At 36.1% G+C, this 20,642-nt stretch overlaps 1 protein-coding gene and 2 long non-coding RNA genes across 4 annotated transcripts in view; 1 reads left to right on the forward strand and 2 right to left on the reverse strand.

Annotated features, from left to right (window-relative positions):
- The window catches only part of BMPR1B (bone morphogenetic protein receptor type 1B), a 393,829-nt gene that overhangs the window by 208,781 nt on the left and 164,406 nt on the right, over positions 1 to 20,642 (forward strand). The window lies entirely within an intron of this gene.
- LOC140623687 (uncharacterized) lies at positions 3,441 to 6,712 on the reverse strand. Its single transcript, XR_012023241.1, has 3 exons — positions 6,456 to 6,712; positions 4,765 to 5,228; positions 3,441 to 4,407 (listed from the first exon to the last, which is right to left on the reverse strand). It is a non-coding gene; the product is annotated as an uncharacterized lncRNA (long non-coding RNA).
- The window catches only part of LOC140623714 (uncharacterized), a 46,881-nt gene continuing 37,903 nt past the window's right edge, over positions 11,665 to 20,642 (reverse strand). Inside the window, exons 3-4 of the long non-coding RNA XR_012023275.1 lie at positions 13,780 to 13,890; positions 11,665 to 11,829 (exon numbers count right to left, since the gene is read on the reverse strand). This is a non-coding gene — a long non-coding RNA (uncharacterized lncRNA). The remainder of the gene's footprint in view (positions 11,830 to 13,779; positions 13,891 to 20,642) is intronic.

Consider the following 20,642-nt stretch of genomic DNA (forward strand, 5'->3'; position numbering starts at 1 on the left):
TCAATATTTACTTAAGAATTAAAATTACAGATTAACTTTTTAGTTACTTGCATGTCAGGATTATATTTTTGTTGTATATGTAGGTTTATTTTTTTATAGTCCTTTAAATTCAGGTGGGTTTTGTTGTTGTTTTCTTGTTGTTGAGCTTGTAAACCCATTGAAATAAACCATCCTTATCAAGTTATCCAAAGACACACTGTCTTAACACATTTTACAGTTGTGCAATTTGGGCTATCTCATAGTGTCATTCCACAGTGCTTGCTATACAACGTGATGGTGTGGCACATCATGTAAATGATGTTCTATATTTATGAAACACTGTAGTTAGGTTTTGACGTTTTGGTAGTTTTTGAGAATCATTGCTAGAGTAATTTGTTCCCATTTGAACCACAAAGGCTGAAAAACCTTCATAAGAACACTTCATAGTCTTCCTTCATATACTTCATACAACTCAGTTCCCCTAACAGGATAACATTTAGGAGGGGCTTTGCTATTACTCATTATTGAACTAGAGGGAGTGATTAATCACCCCATGGTGATTTCAACATGGTACTTTTGACATCATTTATAACAGAAATCTATCCATTTGCAGTTGGACAGTTAGAACCAGCTCAATTGCAGAGATTCAGAGTTTTAGAACTTAACAGGTGAGGTTGCTGAGCGAGTTGGTTCTCTGAGAGCTTCTGGATTATGGGGCCCTGATGCTGAGAGTATAGACAGATATGAACATCAATTCAGGTGTTTCCTGAGGTGTGACCTGCCCTGTATGGTATGTTTTGCATCTTTTGAATAAAAGTAAGGTGCTGTCCGGAGGCCTAGTCAAGTTTTTGATAACATAATAGAATTGTATGTTAAATAAGTGTTTGTGAGAATCTAGCTATATCCCATAGTAGGGAGGCAAGGGACTTGAAAAAGTTGTCAGAGAAAATATGTAGAGTTGTCAGGTTTTGGAGAAACTATTTGGTGTCTCTGATTGACTTTGTGGAAAGTCACCAAACTTCTCTGAGCCTTAGTTTGAGTATTTGCAAGGTTAGAGAACTGGGCCATGGAATATGATAAATAAAAAGAACCATTTTCCTTTTGGGAATGAATGTGTTTTATTTAGAAAGTTTGTTTGAGGGCAGCCCTGGTGGCGCAGCGGTTTAGCGCCGCCTGCAGCCCAGGGCGTGATCCTGGAGACCCAGGATCGAGTCCCACGTCAGGCTCTCTGCATGGAGCCTGCTTCTCCCTCTGCCTCTCTCTCTCTCTCTCTCTGTCTCTATGAATAAATAAATAAAGTCTTTAAAAAAAAAGAATGTTTGATTTAAGTAAAAAAAAAAATGAGTGTCAGTTGGTTAGACTAGAGTGATCACATAGGTGTTTAAATTCAACATGAATTAGTCACTACTAAAATCTAAATCTTACCAAGGTAGTTTATTATTCTACTTGTCAATTTAAGGGAAAACAATTTAGCCCTGTCCTCTGTCACCTAAGTCCGTTAACTGCAGTGTTAAGTTTCATATGACAATTAAAACATGATGGATAAGCATGTACTATTCTAATTTAATTCAGAGATGCCTCAATGGCAGGCAACAGTTTCATATCTATTTTGTTTCTTGGTCTAATTGAGTGTGGCACCACAAAGGTCAGATTTCATTACTGTTTCTCTCTTGTTGCTTATGTATCAACAGACTTATTACTTTCAATATTTAATGTTACAGAATATTCTGGATTGTTTAATCCAACAAAGTCCAAGTTTTAAAAGCATCTAATAACTTTTTATGTAAATTCTAATAATGAGGCTAACATAAATTTTATTAACAATAAAATATAACCTAATTAAAAGCACTTGCTGCCATAAAATTGTAAGCCAGGACACAATTAATCTCTTCTAAAACCCTATAATTTTAAACTATTATAGGTAGGTTTTGCACCTAAGATAGTTCATGTGCTAGACAAAGTTCTATAAATAAAAGAAACAGAATATAATCTTATCTTCGAGTATAAAGACATAGTAGAAAAAGCCAAATCCTGGAGTCAGACATAGGCAGATTTCAATTCTACTTATAAGTGCATTTGGATTTGTAACTTTACATTATTTAGTTTTACCATTTAGAAAATGGAGATCATGCTGACCTTGAAGTATTTAAATATTAGAAGTAGTATAGTAAGAGCATTTTCACAGAACCAGGTCATAGTAGCTGCTAAATAAATATCAATGTCATAATAATGGCTGATAGCCACTGCACTTTGATGATTATTCAGAATTTGCTTACTCAATTCAAAATTCAGTCTTTGAATGTGCGACACTTATGATAGACTTCTAAAAATTCCTAACCAAAAAGCATTTAAGATTGACATTTTAAACTGCAGCCATACATCCAAATTGCTCTCTAGAATGTTTATATTAATTCATATTTACAATCAGCAGTTTGATTTTCTCTCCACACCCTTGCAAGTATTGAGTTTTATCAGAACTCACACTGATTTACTTAGCTGGAAATTCTCACTGTTGTTTTAAGTTACATTTGTTTCATCCCTAGTGAAGTTAAATTATTTTCATGGCTGTGGTTTTTTTCTAGGAGTTCTGTCTACATGATTTTGCCTATTACTGTTTTCCTTAACAAGTTGTATGTGTTCTAAGTATATTAGGGCTATTAGAGCTGAATTCATTATATATATATATTTAAATACTGTCTTAACCTAAATATTTATCCTTCATTTTATTTACTAAGAAATTTTAGCATGCAATTTCTATAGAAGAATCATTTCAGATATCTTTTTTCCACTTTGAATCTTTTTTCAACAGCCTTTATCGACATTAGTCCTTTTTAGATGATTTTTCAGGGCTCCCCATTTTCTGATCATGCCATCCCTCATCTCTTTTTCAATTCTGATCTCAAATCCTGATGTGATCAGATAGACCTACCCACTATCTGCAACTGCAGATTCCATTTATGTTCCTATCATGATATCCTCACTGTGTCTTAGGTGGTGGTGTTGTTTTGCATATCTTCTGTGAAGCTTAAGCAAGGCTCTGTATCTAATACTATATCATAGTTTAGTGCTTGGTTATTTTATTTTACTTTTATTTTTTTATTTTTTAAAGATTTTATTTATTCATGAGAGACACAGAAGGAGAGGCAGAGACATAGACAGAGGGAGAAGCAGGCTCCCCGCAGGGAGCCCGATGCAGGATTCCATCCTAGGATCCCAGGATCATGCCCTGAGCCAAAGGCAGACACTCACCACTGAGACACCCAGGTGCCCATGGTTATTTTATTTTATAATTTTTGGGATTTTTGCTAATTAGATCAGTCTCCTCAGCTGCATTAAATCTTGCTTCAGAATAGGATTCATGGTTTATACTTTTGTGTGTCTCAAAATCTCTTAGCATAGGCAGGGAACACACTAAGCACTTAGTAAACACCTGTTAATTTATTTAACTGCAGACAGTCGCCTCCTTCTTCCACATCATGCTTCCCCAAACACACATTTATTTTTACCTATTGACAGAGCAGCTAAGAGAAATGAACTACAAAAGATTTGGAACAGATGTTTTAGAGTTTGATGCATTCTGTTTTCTTAGTTGTGTGCTCTGATTCAAAAAGATCCCATAAAACATCAAAAAAGATGTTTCACTAACTCTGAAAAACCAGTAGAATGCACAGCGAGGAAGCTTCAAGATTGTTATTTAAGGTGTCCTAGAGGGTGTTGGGGCAGCTGTAGGCTCTAAGGTCTCCTCGGCATGTGGGCTTTGGCAGAGAGCCAGGTGAGTTAGGAGTCACATGTATCCCCTGGCCAACATTGAAAATAGGTCCCAGAATATTGGTTTGTTGTGAAGAAGTGCAGAGCTAACTCTGTCCAAGAAATATCCTCTAGGCTTCTCTGAGATTCAGGTCCTTTTTGGAGACTTGGGTAGTTTGGTGACTGAATCTGAGCATTTTTTAATTTGCTTTTATTTAATACCTCGAGGTTATAATCTGACCTCTTTTTGGTTTTGTTTAATGATTTCACCTAAAGACTATGTTTTTTTAAAAAAAAATTGTTTTTCTTTGTAAAGTTTGATCAGAATATCTATTCCTTCAGTAATAATTCATACTTTTCATTATTATTACCTCTCGTTGTATGATCATTTCCATCCACCGTAGCTTCAAACTACAACTATTATCTCATGTTTTTTATAGATCAGCAATTTGTATAAGGTGTGGTTCTTTACTTCTGACTCAGGTTCTCTTATGCAGTTGCAGTCAGAAAATGACTGGGGTTGGGATGGTGGGCAGCTGAAGCAACTGAGAGCCAGTCCAGCATGTCTTTCTTCTCATGTAATCTTAGGGCTTGTCCATGAGGTCCATCTAAATAGGCAAATTCAGGCTTCACGTTATGGTAGCTTCAAGGCAGTTACTTTGCTGTCACGATAGCTGAATGCTTTAAGAGCAAATGGTAAAGAGAACAAACTGATGGTTACCAGAAGGAAGCAAAGGGAAGTGAGGGGATGGGCAAAATGGGTGAAGGGGAGTGGGAGGTACAGACTTCCAGTTATGGAATGAATAAGTCATGGGGATGAAAGGCATGGCATAGGGGACATAGCCAGTGGTATCGTAACAGCATTGTATGGTGGTAGATGATTGCTACCTTGTGGTGAACATAGCATAATATATAAACTTATAGAACCACTATGTTGTATACCTGAAGCCAGTGTAACACTTGTGTCAATTATACTTCAATATAAAAATAGATTTTTAAAAAAGAGTATTAGAGTGAGCAGTGTGAGAGCTCCATTACCTTTCATGCCCCAGTCACTAAGTCATGTAGCTTCACTTATGCTGTAGTCAAAAATTCAAAGTGAAAGCATGTGAATCCCATGCTTGCTGGCGGGAATGTCAGTTACATTATGAGAAGAACATGGTGGGATGGGAGATGTTATTGTGGTTATTTTTGGAGAATAATCTGCCTCTCTCCATCCTTTGACCACAACAGTTACAGCTCTCAGACTTGTAAAATAGGCTTATTCTTGCCCTTAAAGCCCTTGAGTCTCATTTCATTCCTGCATTAGCTTGAAGTCCAGGTTCTTGTCTTCTTAGTCAAGTCCAGGTACAGATGAGGCTCCTTAGGTAAGATTTCTTGAATATTGAAAACACATGAATCAGAGGTCCTTCTGAAAAGCTTTGAACTAAAAAGTTACCTGTCCTTCACTCACCCAACATTGAATGGTGTGACAAAGCACAGGAAAATTCTATAGATCCTTCCTGTTCAGAAAAGGAGACATGAGAGGCTATTACAAAACAAATCTGAAACCTACATTGTCCTACCACCATTTGCTTAATTAGGGCTCAGTCTGTTCCCTGGGAATTGTTCTTTGTGACCCTTGGCTCCTGCCACTGTATTCTTATTTCTATCTTTTGAATCATCATTCTCCAACCCCTCCCCCGCCCCGAATAGAAACCCAAACCCATGTCCTATATTTATAGCTGACAAGTTTTCTCAGCCTTCTTTGTGTGCTTGCAAGTTTGGGAGTCCAAAGGCCACCTTTTATTTTGAATTGTCTTTGTTTCCTTTTAGTTCAAGATCATGAAATTTTTAAGAATCTTTAGATCTTCTTATGTATCAATTTATAATCCACCTTTTTAGCAAAAGCCGCACTCACAAAATTTAAGGGATAATCCTTCCTTTTATTAGAGGTTCTCTGTGAGTTTGCAGTAGGATAAACACCCTAGTGATTCCTTGTGTCCTGTTGTTCATCAGGGAAAGTTGGCTGCACGTGCTCGGAAGATCCACTTTACTATTCCTGGGGTGTTAATGAAGAATACTTCTAATCACACACTTACCCCTTGTATGTGGACCAGATCTTCCTGACTACACCTGCATTCTGTCTTTCCCTGAGGCTTGCTCTTATTTTGACTCCTATGCTTTCTGAAGCAATCAGGAATGAAAAATAGCTTTCTTTTCAAACCCAGCAAATCCTATCTCTTTCTAGTCCCTCTAAATTTTGCTGAAAACTGAACAGTTTATTTTTTAAGCCCCCTTTCTCTGAGTACATTTCATCGTAAGTAGCAAAAGGAAAGCAGATGCTCCTTTCAGTATTCTGTTTGGAAATCTCCTTAGCTAGATCTTTGGAAATCGTTAGATTTTCTGTTTTGCACATCATGGTGGGCAATAGTATTCCTAAAAGTTCTGTAGCTATATAACAAGAGTGTCCTTTTCTCTGTCTTCCCCAAACAAAACCCTTATTTCTCTGGAGCTGTCACAAACCAACTCTTGTAGGCCCATTGGTCTTCCACTGACAGTCTCCTTCAGGCATCCCATCCTTGGTCAGGTCCAAAGACCAATACTCTATGTTTGGGCTTATTTAATTTTTTATTATACCACTAAACTTCTGCTATCAAAGTGTGTTCCAGTTATCTGCGGTTTTCTAACAAATAACTGTATAACTTGGTGACTTAGAATGGCAAAAACAATGGTGTTACATTTCTTACCTGGTATCTGTGGGTCAGGATCTGGGGCAGAGCTCATCTAGGTGGTTCTGGCACAGAGTCTCTCATAGATTTTCGGTCAGATGGTGTCTGGAGCTGGAAAGGTGGGAGGCTGATGCAGCCAGGAGCTGTCCAGGCTTCTCCCTCTTAATGTGGTCTTGAGGCCCCTCTGTTTCACCACATTGGATAAATTTGGGCTTTTTTACAGCATCGTGTCCTCTGCATGGTCAGACTGCTCATGTGGCTGCCAAAGACTTCAAGAATGCAGGTTCTTATGAGTAAGGTGGGAATTGAGTCATTTTATCACCTGACCTTGAAGCACATAGTGTTACTTGCACCATAGTCATAAGCTTAACCAGATTTAAGAGAAAAGAATTTCGACTTCACCTGTCAGAGGGATATAAGAAGAGCATTTGTAGTGGGAGATATTGCTGTGGCCATTTTGGGACAATAAAATCTACCATGCTTCTTTGTAGCCAGTCTTTCTGGGTTAATTCTAAAGTCATAAAATAAAGATATACGTGTTGTTAGGGATGTCATAAGACATTTTATGTGTAAAAAGAAAAAGAAAAACCACTTGAATTTAAAACATCCTTGATTTTAATCTTCCAATTTTACTATTTAAACTAATTCAGTGAATTTCTAATTATAGCATTTAATGGGATTCTAAATTTGATGTTTTTCTCTTGGCTAAGCCAAAATTATGGTTGTGGGTGGTACATGTTTTAAGTTATATCAAGTTCTCAGACACGCCGAATTTATGAATGGTAATAGTTTTAACTGGCCAGATATTGAAACCTTGTGTTTTTGTAAGGAAGGAGGAAAAAATGTTCTATAAAAATGAAGAGAAATCCCATCTCTTCCTAAGATCTAGCTCGGCATAAGTACTGACAGATTTTCCCAGTGATTCTTAAAATTAATCTTTTAAAATATCAAGAACCATATGGTTGGACTTCATGACTGTGAGAAGCGAAGTCTTCATTAAAGGTGACGAATGCACAGCTGCCAGCATCTCCTGTCTTCTTGGCCACAGCTGCTTGGTTTGTCCTTTGTCACTACGTAAGTGAACCATGTGTGCTTTGGAGAAATTTTGACTCTTTTGGATATTTTGTCTGCATAGGCTGGACCCTGCTCACTGCATCTTACTACTTCGGCTTCTCCTCAGCTTTCAGCAGTAACACTGTCTGGCTAGTTTTTGTGGGAGAGCCCTCAGGCACGCAGCAGCCCATGGAAGCCAGTGATCAGAAAGCTGCTGCCTGTGTGAAACACGACTGTATCTTCACAGGGCTGTCAAGGACCAGGCTCCATTCAGACCTCTTAAAAGGGTCAAAGGTGATATAAAATGAATGGAAAATACCAGAATGAATCATCACAGTTCATTGCAATTATTGTACCGAAGAGAACACATCACTTTGTAGCAATCAGTCTGGCCCACTGCCTATGAAAATTCATCCATCCCAACATTGAAGGCAGTGTTACTTAGTGAATTATTAACCATAGTTTGAAAAATCTTTTAAAATATATGCAAAGTGTGACTATAAGTTCAAACACAGGATTGCTTATTCCATGTCCTAGTCATAATTGTGTCTCAACAGGTTACCCTCAGGGAAATTTCTCTGCAGTCCAGCATGATTTCCAGCAAGCAGCCGAGTGAAATTAGCAGTAGGTTTTGTTCATTTAATTACAACCTAATTTTTAAGACTATTGAATTGTCTTTGAAACGAAGGAAGTTAGATCATTAAGCAATGGTAAACCTACAAAAGTAACAATGACAAAATAATTTGAAAACTGGAACATAAAGCAACATAAGTAACATGAGGTGAGTAGAAAATTGGAATGTCAGATTTTGATAAAAATATTTCAGATGATTTCAGTTTACTACATTTAGTGTCTTAATTGTACTATGAAAGGTACTAACAGTTTATTTAGTGTGTTTATTCATGAAAATTGAACTTGTCATTCACTTTATGTAGGAATTAAAATGTCATATTTACTTGTTCTTTATGCCCTTGCTCTGCTTCTCTCTGGAATGGATCTCTCTATACCTCTTATCCTAGATTACCTGTTAAGATATAATTCCACTACCACCTTTCCTCCTCAGTGACTGAGTACTTATATCTCTTTATCACTTATGCATAGAGTAATGTGTTTGCATTGCTTTTATTAGTATATATTACAGCTTTTGCCTGCGTGCTACTTGGAGGGAGGAGTTGTGTCTTATTTACTTCTTATGTTATCCATGCCTGGCATATTGTGAATATTCAAAATTGTTTACTGAAGGAACAAGTAATTGAGTGGATTTATGGTCCTATTTTATTTTTCATTTGAGTTTGCAGTCTTTAATAATTGAATCCTCTTTCTCACTGATCCACCCTTCTTGTTTGGAACATAATGACACCTCTTATTTCACATTTTCACCTGTTTTTCACTTCTCCTTATTTGACCAGGGAGGGAGAGAATGGTGGTCAGGGCTTGGAAGTGGTCATGTGTATTGTGGACGGTCATACCAGCACCACGCTGCTTTAATGTTTTATCTTCAACCTTGGAGGGTTGATAAGTCTTCATTATTAATTCATTAATTAGATATTTATTGACCACCACAAAGAAATGTTTTGTGAATATGCAAAAATGCATAAAATACAGCTCCTGATTTTCAATTATGGTATTGTCTACTATAAAAAAAAACAGGTATGGTGATATAAGTTGGGATTGCTGGGGGTTTTCATAAAAGAATGCAAAGGCTCTTTTGAGACAGAAAGATTTCTCCTTGGCTGCCTTTATCAGGTAGAGCTGTCTGAAGAAAAGTTTGAGTAGAAGTTGTCATACCTTTTAACTTATATGCTGTGGATTCCATGACAAAAAGAATGCAGAAAATTTGTCTACTACCCTGGAATTTTTTTAGAGGAAAATTGGTAGTATATTTATATATACATTTTTTTTTACTTATGCAATTTTGATAAAATTTTGTTTTGGGTAGATAAAGTAAAGGAATATCCTAAATTTATCTTAAGTGATTGAATTTTTAAGTAAAATTCCTTCAGGTATTTAGCCTGTATTATGTTAATTGAAGCTGGAGGAAATGTTGAATCATTGGAAGTCTTAGGACTGTTGCACCACATGATAGTTCAAGTGGTTGTTAGTTGATTGGTTTGTTTCCCTGGAATGTGATGAGGACTTGATTACTTTTGCTTTTCTTATAATTTAATTTAGGCTATTTAGTTTATGCACAGTTATTAGCTGTTAATAATAATTTAACCCAATACTAAGAGTTTGGGAAATAAAAAATTTTACTACCATTAGGAGCTTTGTTTTCTACTAAGTGCAGTCCAGCAAAAGGTATTCTGGTGTGTTTATTTGAACAATATAAATGCTGTCTGTACCTGATAAATGTTAGAGCCTCAGGTTGCAGGAGTGCTAGTAAATCAACCCCATTTCTCCTCAAAAATTATTTCCTAGTGCAGCTCTGGAAGGTGAACTCTTACAGAATTGCATGCCACAAAATGATGTACCATTTACAGCAGATTGGATCAAGTATTCATGTGACCCACATTAGAGGAATCCCATGGTCAGTGTTACAGATAATCAAAAAGAATGATGTAAGCAAAATTCAGATACTGTCTCAAATGTTTGTGTGTTTGTTTTCCTTTCAAGAGATAAAACGTTATTCACAAAATACAAGAAAATGTATTCTAGTATTTACAAGAGGGTATATAAATACATTAGGCATTTCCAAAATAACTAATTTTCACCTAAATTTAATTTTTAAAGGGAAGCATTTCAATACTTGTTTATTTTTTCTGTCCTTTTTTAAAAAAAAGAAATTGTATTTATTTATTGCAGAGAAAGAGAATAAACAGGGTGAAGGAACATAGGGAGAGGGAGAAGCAGACTCCCTGCTGAGTAGAGGCTGGAAGACATGCGGCTCAATCCCAGGCTTTTGGGATCATGACCTGAACCCAAGGCAGAGGCTTAATCAACTGAGCTACCTAGGCGCCCCCATTTTTGGTTGTTTGTAAGAAGAATTTGCTTTAGAAATTAACATATATCTAAAGTGTATTGCTTTTTTTAAGCAAGTATCTAGATTGAAATTAAACAATTTGAGTACGTGATAGAAATTTCAGATGAAATTTTAATGTTTCAATGGCTGTTTATGTAATTGGACTAAAATTTAAATTCCTCAGGGCCTAAATTAGTGCTTCTTAATCTGGGCTGCATATCAGAATCACATGGAGGATTTTAAGGCATACCTACTTCGGCTCCCACTCCAGTGATTCTAGTTTAATGGTTCTGGGATATGGCAGTGTATCTGGATTTTTAAAAGCATCCCAGGTAATTCCAGTGTGCAGCACATTTTAAGAATCACTAGTCTAAAACACCACATCATTCATTCACTGTCTAATTATTTGGCTTTTATGTGTATCTCCTTTCTTTTTTATTTTTTCGTCAGTTGAATACCAATGATTCTTTTTACTTAAGGAACTTTTTATTAGCAGTTCCTTCTGCTTGGAATACTTTTCCTTCAGATCTTTACAGGGCTGTCTCCTTCTCATCATTCAGGCCTCAGCTTAAAGGATTCTGCTTCAGGCAAGACTTTTCTTAATCCTCTTGTCTAAAGCATTCTTTTTTCCCAGTATTATCACATTATTCTATTTTACTTTTATAATTGCTTTTTTTTTTTTTTTCTGTGAGATGATACCATATTCCTTTGTTAGGTTTTTTTCCCCCTCCACTACAATATAAAGTCTATGAGGGCATGTCTGGCATACCTGCTTCACCATCATATTCCTAGCACTTAAGACCAAGCCTGCCATATAGCAATTGCTTAATAAATATTTTTTGAATAAATGACTAAAAATGTTGATAGAGAAATTATTGTGGGAATATACAAAATTATATATATTTTTTCCTCTCTTAAAAAGCCTCTCAAAACATGGAATCACATTTAAAAAATTAGAATAAAGCCATAGGATGAAATAAGTTGAAAATGTTAACAGGCAGAGAAGAACTAAGCGTAGCAATGTGGCACTTCTAGTACCGAGGGCTTAAGAGTGGAGGTATTAATATGGGAGTAGTTACCACCATTTGAGCCCTCACTCCATGGCCATACATTGGGTCTTACCATCATTCCAAATGCCATTTTTAAAAAAAAATCTTCCTTTATTTTCTGGTTAACTTATTTTGAGAACTCATATATCACTTCTTCCTCCAAAGGCCTTCCCTGAGCTCAGTCTTTAGGCAGAGTTACCTTTTCTGTGCTCAGTTTGTTTGTATTACAGTCATTTCCATTTATTAACAGTCTTGTCTCCCTTACCATCATCTGGTCTCCCAGGGATGGTGTCTGTGGTGCCAATCCCATAACAGGTACTCAGCAACTCTTCTGAATGAAAGCATAAATAAATATGAAATGTTGCACAAGAACCATTAGAACTGCTAATTAAAATTATAAAATGGATTGGTCAGGAATATAAGTAAGTCAAAGTAGTCTTTAATAGAATAAAGCAATAAATAAGGTATTCTAAAGCCAACTGGGGGGTGTGATGTTATGCACACTTAGGATATTAAGAAAACATTGTTGGTGCCAATAAGTCTGAGCACTGGCTTCCAACTGATATGTGGCTTGTCATCTGAACAAGGTTTTCATCACTCACTTGGGACTTTTTATACATTATTTACCATTTTCGATAAACTTCTTTTCAACAGCTGCTATTCGGATGGATGCATTTTCTGGTAACACCTGATACACATTTTAAAACACGCTTTTAATTGGTATTGATTGCCAGTAAACCCAATGATAACTTTCATCAGTGTACTTTGACCTTTGTTGTTCTGCCCAAAAGAAAATGCAGCAATCTTTGCGCATATGAATATTTCAGATTCTCTATCTAGAGGCCCTGGTACTTCCATGAGTCCTGCTGTCATCATTTTAGTACTTAAATACTAAAGATATCGCTCTTTCAGGTAGTATCCTGTTCAGATCTCTACAGCACTGCTATTCATAGTTTTACTTGAGAGCAAGATTAGCAGATCTTTGGAAAGGACAGTCATGCAGTTGAAGTGAACATATTTTCATTGATGTGGAATTGTGTATTGCCTCATTTTCTGTCACAAAGGTGATAAAAAAGAGAAAGGGGAGTGAATACCCAGGACAGAAATGATGATTAGGTCCCCCCAACTCATCCTGGAATGCATAGTGTATCACTCCTTTACTGCCAGCAGCCTGGGAACTGGTGTGTACTTTTCCCTTGTATTGTTAGCACTCAGAAGTTGAAACCAAGAAATTTGTCCTATTTCTGCGAAGGAGATAGCAAGCAAGGAGAGCAGGGAATCTTAATACTAGAGTCAGTGCATGCAAAGGAATTTTCCTTTTAATTCAAATCTGTGTTCCCATGTAGCCAGATCCAGTACTGTACTGGTGCTATTGCTACTCCATAGACATTTAGAGAATGTCACTGCACGAAAAGACACAGAAGTGAGGAAGTGCAACCCATAGCATTCCCAGTGAGCATATGGTCTGATGTGTTAGGAGAATGTAATAGGGGATTTGTGTTGTGGGCAAAGGAGAAATGAAACCAAAAGGGTAAGGTCAGGTCGAGATGGCAGAGAGGACCATAGTAGTCCGTGCTGAGAAGTTCAAATCCTCTGTTGTTGGCAAGAGTGGGTGTTGACTTTTTCTTTGTAGTAGCAGTGCAGAGGGTTGGTAGAAGAGAAATAAGAGTGGTGACCGGAGCCCAGCTTTCAGTATTTGAGGTTATATAAAAGTTAAATCTGAATTTTGGTAGGAACAGACAGAAGGGCAAAGAGGGGACAGATGAGAGAGATTTCAAAGACAGGTTCTTGAGTTTTAGTAACTAAATTGCAATTGGGGGAGAGCAGAAGTGAAACTGGGATTTTTTATTTTGGATGACTAAGTAATGGTACTCTCATAACCGAAGTACTGGTTGTATGTGTATGCACGTGCATGCCATTATCAACAAAAATATTTATGCCCCAAACTGGAAGGCTTCAGTGTTTCCTCTAGGAATTAATATTTTTTCCACAAGAAAATAATTTCTACTAAGATATGGTCCCTCTGGTATAATTGAAAGATATAGTACTAAGGGCCAAGGATTTAATGTGAAAAGACCTGAATTCAGTTTCTGTCTACATTTCTTTCAAGCTTTGACTGGTTGGGCTCTTCCTTTACATACTTTGCACTTAGCTTCCTTATATGTAAAGTGGGTATACCTTCTTACTGGATCATCCTAATGAACAAATGAGATGGCATATGAAAACACTTACTAGAGATCTGAAGTGCTATATAAAAGTGAGTTGTTAAATTTGTACTTACCATTAAGAGATGGACAGTAAGAGAGGTTTTTACTTCATCAGCATGGATCCCTTGATCCTGAGGATATGTTTTGACATTCCTGTACTTTCCTTGATGCTCTCTGCTGGGTTCCTTAAGCATCAAGTATGAGTGGTAGTTTGTATATGCTTTTCTAAGCACAAATATTTTGCAAAACAGAACAAAAATCTAAGCAGGTTGATGACTAAATTGACGTACTGTTAGTTAACATTATTTCATCTTTTTATTGGATGATGAAAAAAGTATAAAGATACTCTTAATTCTTATATTTCCTACTTTTACCACCCACTTATCCTTAGCATGGTTCCAGCTCTAGTCTTAGTCAGCATAGGTGAAATACTTGGAATGAAGCAAATCAGAGGAAGGGGAAAAATCACCTCAAAGTGTACTCTTTTGTAGTTTTTACTGACTCCAAAATAGTCTAATGAAACTAATGCTGACGAAAACTAGAAAGATTGCTTTAGTCCATCTCAAAGTATGATTTAATTCTCTCTTAGAAATGTATATGACAATATGCAGATTGACCAAAATTCAGAAGTTAAATGTAAGATTTTTTTTTCATTTTTAGTCTTTCTTTCCCCCTGCTTTACTCCTTAGTTATTTTTGATACCACATTTCAAGGAAATTTCAGGTCCTGTCAGGCAGTACAGCCAATAGAAGCAGCCACGTTTTATATGTGACTCAAACTAGAGTAGTGGATATCTCATTCATCTCTTGTTTAATTAGTTTGCTTTATTGTTTTCTTTCTACATTCTCTTACTCTTTTTTTTGTGTGTGAAATATATTTTGGTTAGAAAAAAATGTGGTCTTAAAATGAGTAGTTATATTCCTTAGTTTCAAAATTTATATCCTTCATATGAAAGCAGATTCATCATAGAGCAATAAAATAAACCAGTGTTGTTTTTCTTTTCCTTTATGGATGATCAGACTTAATGTGCATGCCTATTTTCAGTTCCTGTTAAATTTAATCATTTAGTGATATCTTTATGAGCTACTGCTATACGATTAATGAATAGCAAAGAAAGTCAACTTAATAGTGCTAGAGAAGTAGTTTCCTCTCCCATTGACTTGGCTTTTTCTGACTCCTTCCTGGCTGGTATTTTTCCCTTTCTGTCCTATGGGATATATGGCATTAGCTTATTTTAGGGGACACCCATCGTTCTTGCCTCAGCTGACTGAGATCCCTCTGGTGTGGGTGATTTCAGGACCACCTTAATGACCCCTCCTTCCCTGGAGAGGACACTTAGTACTTTCCTGAGATTCCATTTCCACTGTCCAACAAAATATATTGTAATTTTTTTCCAGTAAGAAGTGTTCCATTACATTAATATCGCATTGATGATTATGGTATTTGTATGAATGAAGAGATCATCTACATCTTTATGGTGAAAAATAATTGTTCAAATGTGGGATAATCTGTCATTTGGATAATAGAACAATTTAGAGATTAATACAATTAAAAATTCTCATCATCATGAAGATTGTTACTGACACATAGGCTTAATTTAGTTTCTGTTTTGGAGTGATAGAAAAATTTGAATTAGTGTGTATTAATTCTTCAAGAAAAATATGTTAAAGATATGATTTTAAGAACTTTACACTATTTAAAAGTAGAATGATTGAAATTATATTACAAATATTATGTTAAAAAACACTTCTGAGATTGTCCTTATAAGACTATATATGTAGTTTGAAGAGAAAAACAAATACTCATACATATCTATGAACTCAGCAATTATTAAGAAGCATGAAACAGCATTAGTATGGTTTTGATATATGTCCAGTTAACAACAATGCTGGCATAAAAATAGGTTGATCTCTCTGATGCTTTTCAACTTTTTATTATTACCTTATTTTATTAAATATAATTGAATTTTATTATTAATACTAGTTATATGTGTTCTAAGCACTGTGGGTCTCAAAATGATTTCTTTTTATAAATGATAAAATGTTTTAGGGATCCCTGGGTGGCGCAGCGGTTTGGCGCCTGCCTTTGGCCCAGGGCACGATCCTGGAGACCCGGGATCAGATCCCACGTCGGGCTCTCGGTGCATGGAGCCTGCTTCTCCCTCTGCTTGTGTCTCTGCCTCTCTCTCTCTCTTTCTCTCTTTGTGTGTGACTATCATAAATAAAAATAAAATAAAATAAAATAAAATGTTTTAGTTTATTTTGGTGTTAGTTGGTATAATATCAGATGAAAGCTAAAGAGGACATGCTTTCTCCGCTATGGTTTTTTGTTCAGTATTCTTTTCAGTTTATATACAACATTGTTCTAGTTGAACAAATGAACTATTTATTAATTGTGCGTCAATACTTCTCAAAACTAATAATGGATAAATACTTAAATTGGCAGCAGTAAAAGTTAGTAGATTTGTATATGACTTTCCTGTTGGGTTGAGGGGGCCTAAAGTATTTATTACTTGGAAACAAAGAATCTTAGCGTTCAAGGTAAGTGACTTTGTATGTGATAGGACTCATAGTAAGCCTGTAAAGGAGGAAACAGTCCACTATTAGCTACTAACTAGGCACATTGTAGAGTCATTCACCTTTCTTCTCAGTCATTTACATTGAAAGACCCATATTCCCTCAGGTCTTTTTGAAAAATGTCTAGGAACTGGGATTACTAATATTTTCCTTATAGCCATTTGTCCTTGAGTATCTCATTCTTTATGATGTTGGATAAATTTGTAGTATTCATATCTGATTATGTTTATCAACACAACTATTTTTTAAATTTATTTATTTATTCATGAGAGACACAGAGAGAGAGAGAGGCAGAGACACAGGCAGAGGAAGATGCAGGCTTCTCACAGAGAGCCCAATGCAGGACTCGATCCCAGGACCCCAGGATCATGCCCTGAGCCGAAGACAGATTTTCAGCCACTGAGTCACCCAGGCATCCTCTCAGTGCAAACTTTTAAGTCATTGGCTACTTAATCATTTTTTTTTTTTTTTTTTACTTTTTTCACCTTTGTCTTCAAAGAAGCATTAAATTAAAGCATTAATATTATTGGATTATAAGCCCAGTTTCCTAATATTGATCTGTTGGAGTACTTTATTATTGCTAAACTAAAGATATTAATGTAGGTATTTGTCATAATAACAGAGGATTAGCACATCTTCTTTGTAATTGCATTTGTAAAAAAGTTTCTTTTTTGTATACTAAAAATTCTATTGGACTGGATAGGAATTTAAATTAAGTTAGTTTGAAAACTGAAAGGATATACCAATCAAGTATTTCTAATTACTAATCCTTCATTTGTTTATTAGCTTATACATTTACTTCTCTAACAAGTGAGTTGTTATGCCTATGCCAGATCCAACTTTGCTGCGCTCTTGAAAATACGTTTTAAGCTTTACTTGGTCCTAGTGTTTTCTGAAATTATACTTACTGGAAGTGAAGAGTAAATAGCCAAAAGGCCAATAAGCACATGAAAAGATGCTCAGCATTAGTAGTCTTTAGGGAAATACAAATTAAAACCACAATGAGATTCTGCTTTATATTTACAAGTATTAATATAATAAAAAAGGCAGATAATTACAGGTGTTCATAAGGATGCAGAATAATTGGAACCTCATACATTGCTGGTGGGGATAAAAAATGATACAGCCACTTTGGAAAATAGTTTGACAGTTCTTTAAAATGTTAGACATGAAATTACAATATTACTTAGCAATCTCACTTCTAGATATTCATCTGAGAGTAATGAAAACACATGTTCATGCAAAAGTGTATGCATGAAAGTTCATAGTATTATTCATAATAACTCATAAGTGGAAACAATGCAAATGTTCACCGACTGATGAATGGGTAAATAAAATGTGGTGTGTCTCTACAGTGAAATATTCAGTCACACAAAGAGAATGAAGTATTTATATCCAATAAAACAGGTACTAATCTTACTTTATTTTTATTTATTTTTTAATTTTTTAAGTAGGCTCCACACCCAGCACAAAGTCCCACAAGTACTAATTTTAAACTCATTTTATTGATGAGGAAACTAAGGTTGTATATAACTTACAGTGTAACTTGAGAAAGATAAAAACTCAAGTCAGCTTGACTTCAGAACACTCAACTTTTACACTGTAATGAATCATCATTTGTTTATGTTCAGTCATTACCCTCTTGTTTCTTTACCTTTTCTTCATGGTCAGAGTTTTGAAAGAGAGCTTCTATTCCATGTCTCAATTCACTTGCTGGCCTCCCACCTCCAGTGGAAACAGCTCAGCCACCAGTGCTCTCTATTTTCTTTCTAATGCCTGTTTTGCCGAAGTATAATTCATATACCATAAAATTCACCCTTTTAAAATGTATTGTTCAGAGATCTTTAGTATCCAAGTGCTTTCTAAATGATGTATATAACGGGCTCTTTTCAGTCCCTTTCATATTTGATCTTCCATGGCATTTGACATTGTCAACCCCTCCTTCCTACTACTACATCCTCACTCACCCTTATTCTCATTTACTCATTGTTTGTTTATATTCATCATTGTTTTACAAACTTCATGGGTTTCTCTTCCTTGACCCACCTTTTATTTATTTTTATTTTTTATTTTTTATTTTTTTAAAGATTGTATTTATTCATGAAAGACCCAGAGAGAGAGGCAGAGATATAGGCAGAGGGAGAAGCAGGCTCCCTGTGGGGAGCTCAGTGCAGGACTTCATCCTTGGACCTGGGGATCATGCCTTGAGCTGAAGGCACTCAACCCAGGCCTTCCCCTTGACCCACCTTTTAAATGTTGGTTTGGGGTTCTTACTATTTTTTTTACTTCAGGAACCATGTATGTTGATATATGGCTCACAGACTGTGTTTCGGTTATTTATACAGTACATTTATTGTGGATTTATTATGTATGAGACTCATTTTATGCACATGAAATCTGGGTTGTCACTGATTGAACCTCAATTCTAATGGAAGAGATAAGCAATAATAAAAAATAAAGAAGGAAGTTTGCAATTTTAAATAGTATGAGGATGGTCGGCTTCACTGAGAAGTTGCCATTTGAACAGCAGCTTGAAGGAGGTGAACCAGTTAGCCATGAAGCTGTCTGCAAGAAGAACATACTAGAGTGGGAACAGCAAATAGGAGGATACCAGGGGCAAACTTGTCAAGCACATTTAAGGAGATCAAGTGGGTACAGCCGTGAAAATGAAGGAGACTGTAGTTGATGTCAGAGAGAGAATGAAGAGCAGATCAGATCGGGTTTTATGAATCATTGTAAGAACTTGGGCTTCAGGGACCTCTGGGTGGCTCAGTCTGTTAAGTGTCTGTCTTTGGCTCAGATCATGAACTCAGGGTCCTGGAATCAAGCCCCACATTGGGCTCCCTGCTCAGCAGGGAGTCTGTTTCTCCCTATCTCTCTGGCTCTTGTGTGCACACATGTTCTCTCTCTCTCTCTCTCTCTCAAATAAATAAATAAATTCTTAAAAAAAGTAAAAAAAGAACTTGGGCTTTTACTCTCTTTTGAGTAGAAGATAAATATTATCTGTAGGCTCCACAGCCAGCGTAGAGCCCAGTGCAGGGCTTCAACTCATGACCCTAAGATCAAGACAGGAGCTGAGATTAAGAGCCGGACATCCAACCAATTGAACCACCCACTCACCCCTATTATCTGATATTTTTAAATGACTGCTTTGGCTTCTGTGTTGAGAACAGGCTAATGGTAAAAGTTTAAAGCAGGAAAACAAGACTAGAAGGCTATTGAATTGATACTGTTTTCATCTCTCCTGTATTATAGATTAGTATATTAAATGCTTACTGACCATGTTCACTTGGCTGTACCACAGTTCATCATGTTCAAAGACTAAATGAATCTTTACTTCCCAGCTTCCTTTTCCAGTTGTTCTTTCTTTCTATAATCTCTTAGCAAAGATCCATCTACCCAAGGGAGGAGCCACCCTTGACTCGTTTAAGGCTTGACTTTTTTTTAGAGTGGTGTAAGGTTTAAAGCAAAATGGAAAGAACAGAGATATTCCATATATCCTCTACCTCCATGCATGTATAACCTTGTCCACTATCAATGGTCCCTTGTTATAGTTAATGAGCTTACATTGATATATTGTAATTACCAGAGTCCATAGTTTATAGATCAGTCTTGGTGTTAGACATTCTGGTGGCTTGAACATGTGTATAATTACATGTATCCACCATTATAAAAACATAGAGTATTTTTTCTGCCTGAAAAATTCTTTGTGCTTCACTTTTTCATCCCTCCACCACACCTCCTGCCCCAACACATACAGATCTTTTTTACTATCTCCATATTTTGGCCTTTTCCAGAGTGTCATATAGGTAGAAATATATAGCATGTAGCCTTTTCAGATTAGCTTCTTTCACTTAGTTATGTGCATTTAAGGTTAGTAGCTCATTTCTTTTTAGCACTGAATCAATCATGTTCCCTTATCTGGATGTACTACAGTTTCTATCTACTCAACTTGTTTTTTTCCAAGTTTTGGCAATTATGAATAAAGCTCCAAAAACATCCTGTGAAGATTTTTGTGCTTACATACGTTTTTCAACTCCTATGGATAAATACCAAGGAGTAGGCTTGCTAGGTCTTATGGTAAGAATATGTTTAGCTTCATAAGAAACCACAAAACCCTCTTCCAAAGTAACTGTACCATTTTACATTCTCACCAGCAGTGGATGAAAGTTTCTTTTGTTTTACATCCTTATTAACATTTGGTGTTGTCAGTGTTCCAGATTTTGGGCATTCTAATAGATGTATAGCGACATCTCACTGTTTTAATTTGCATTTTCCTGTTGACATATGATGTGGAGCACCTTTTTCATATGCTTGTTTGCAATCTATGTATCTTCTTCAGTGAGATATCTATTTAGGTC

This window comes from Canis lupus, chromosome 33, assembly GCF_048164855.1.
Source record: "Canis lupus baileyi chromosome 33, mCanLup2.hap1, whole genome shotgun sequence".
Taxonomy (NCBI): Eukaryota; Metazoa; Chordata; class Mammalia; order Carnivora; family Canidae; genus Canis; species Canis lupus.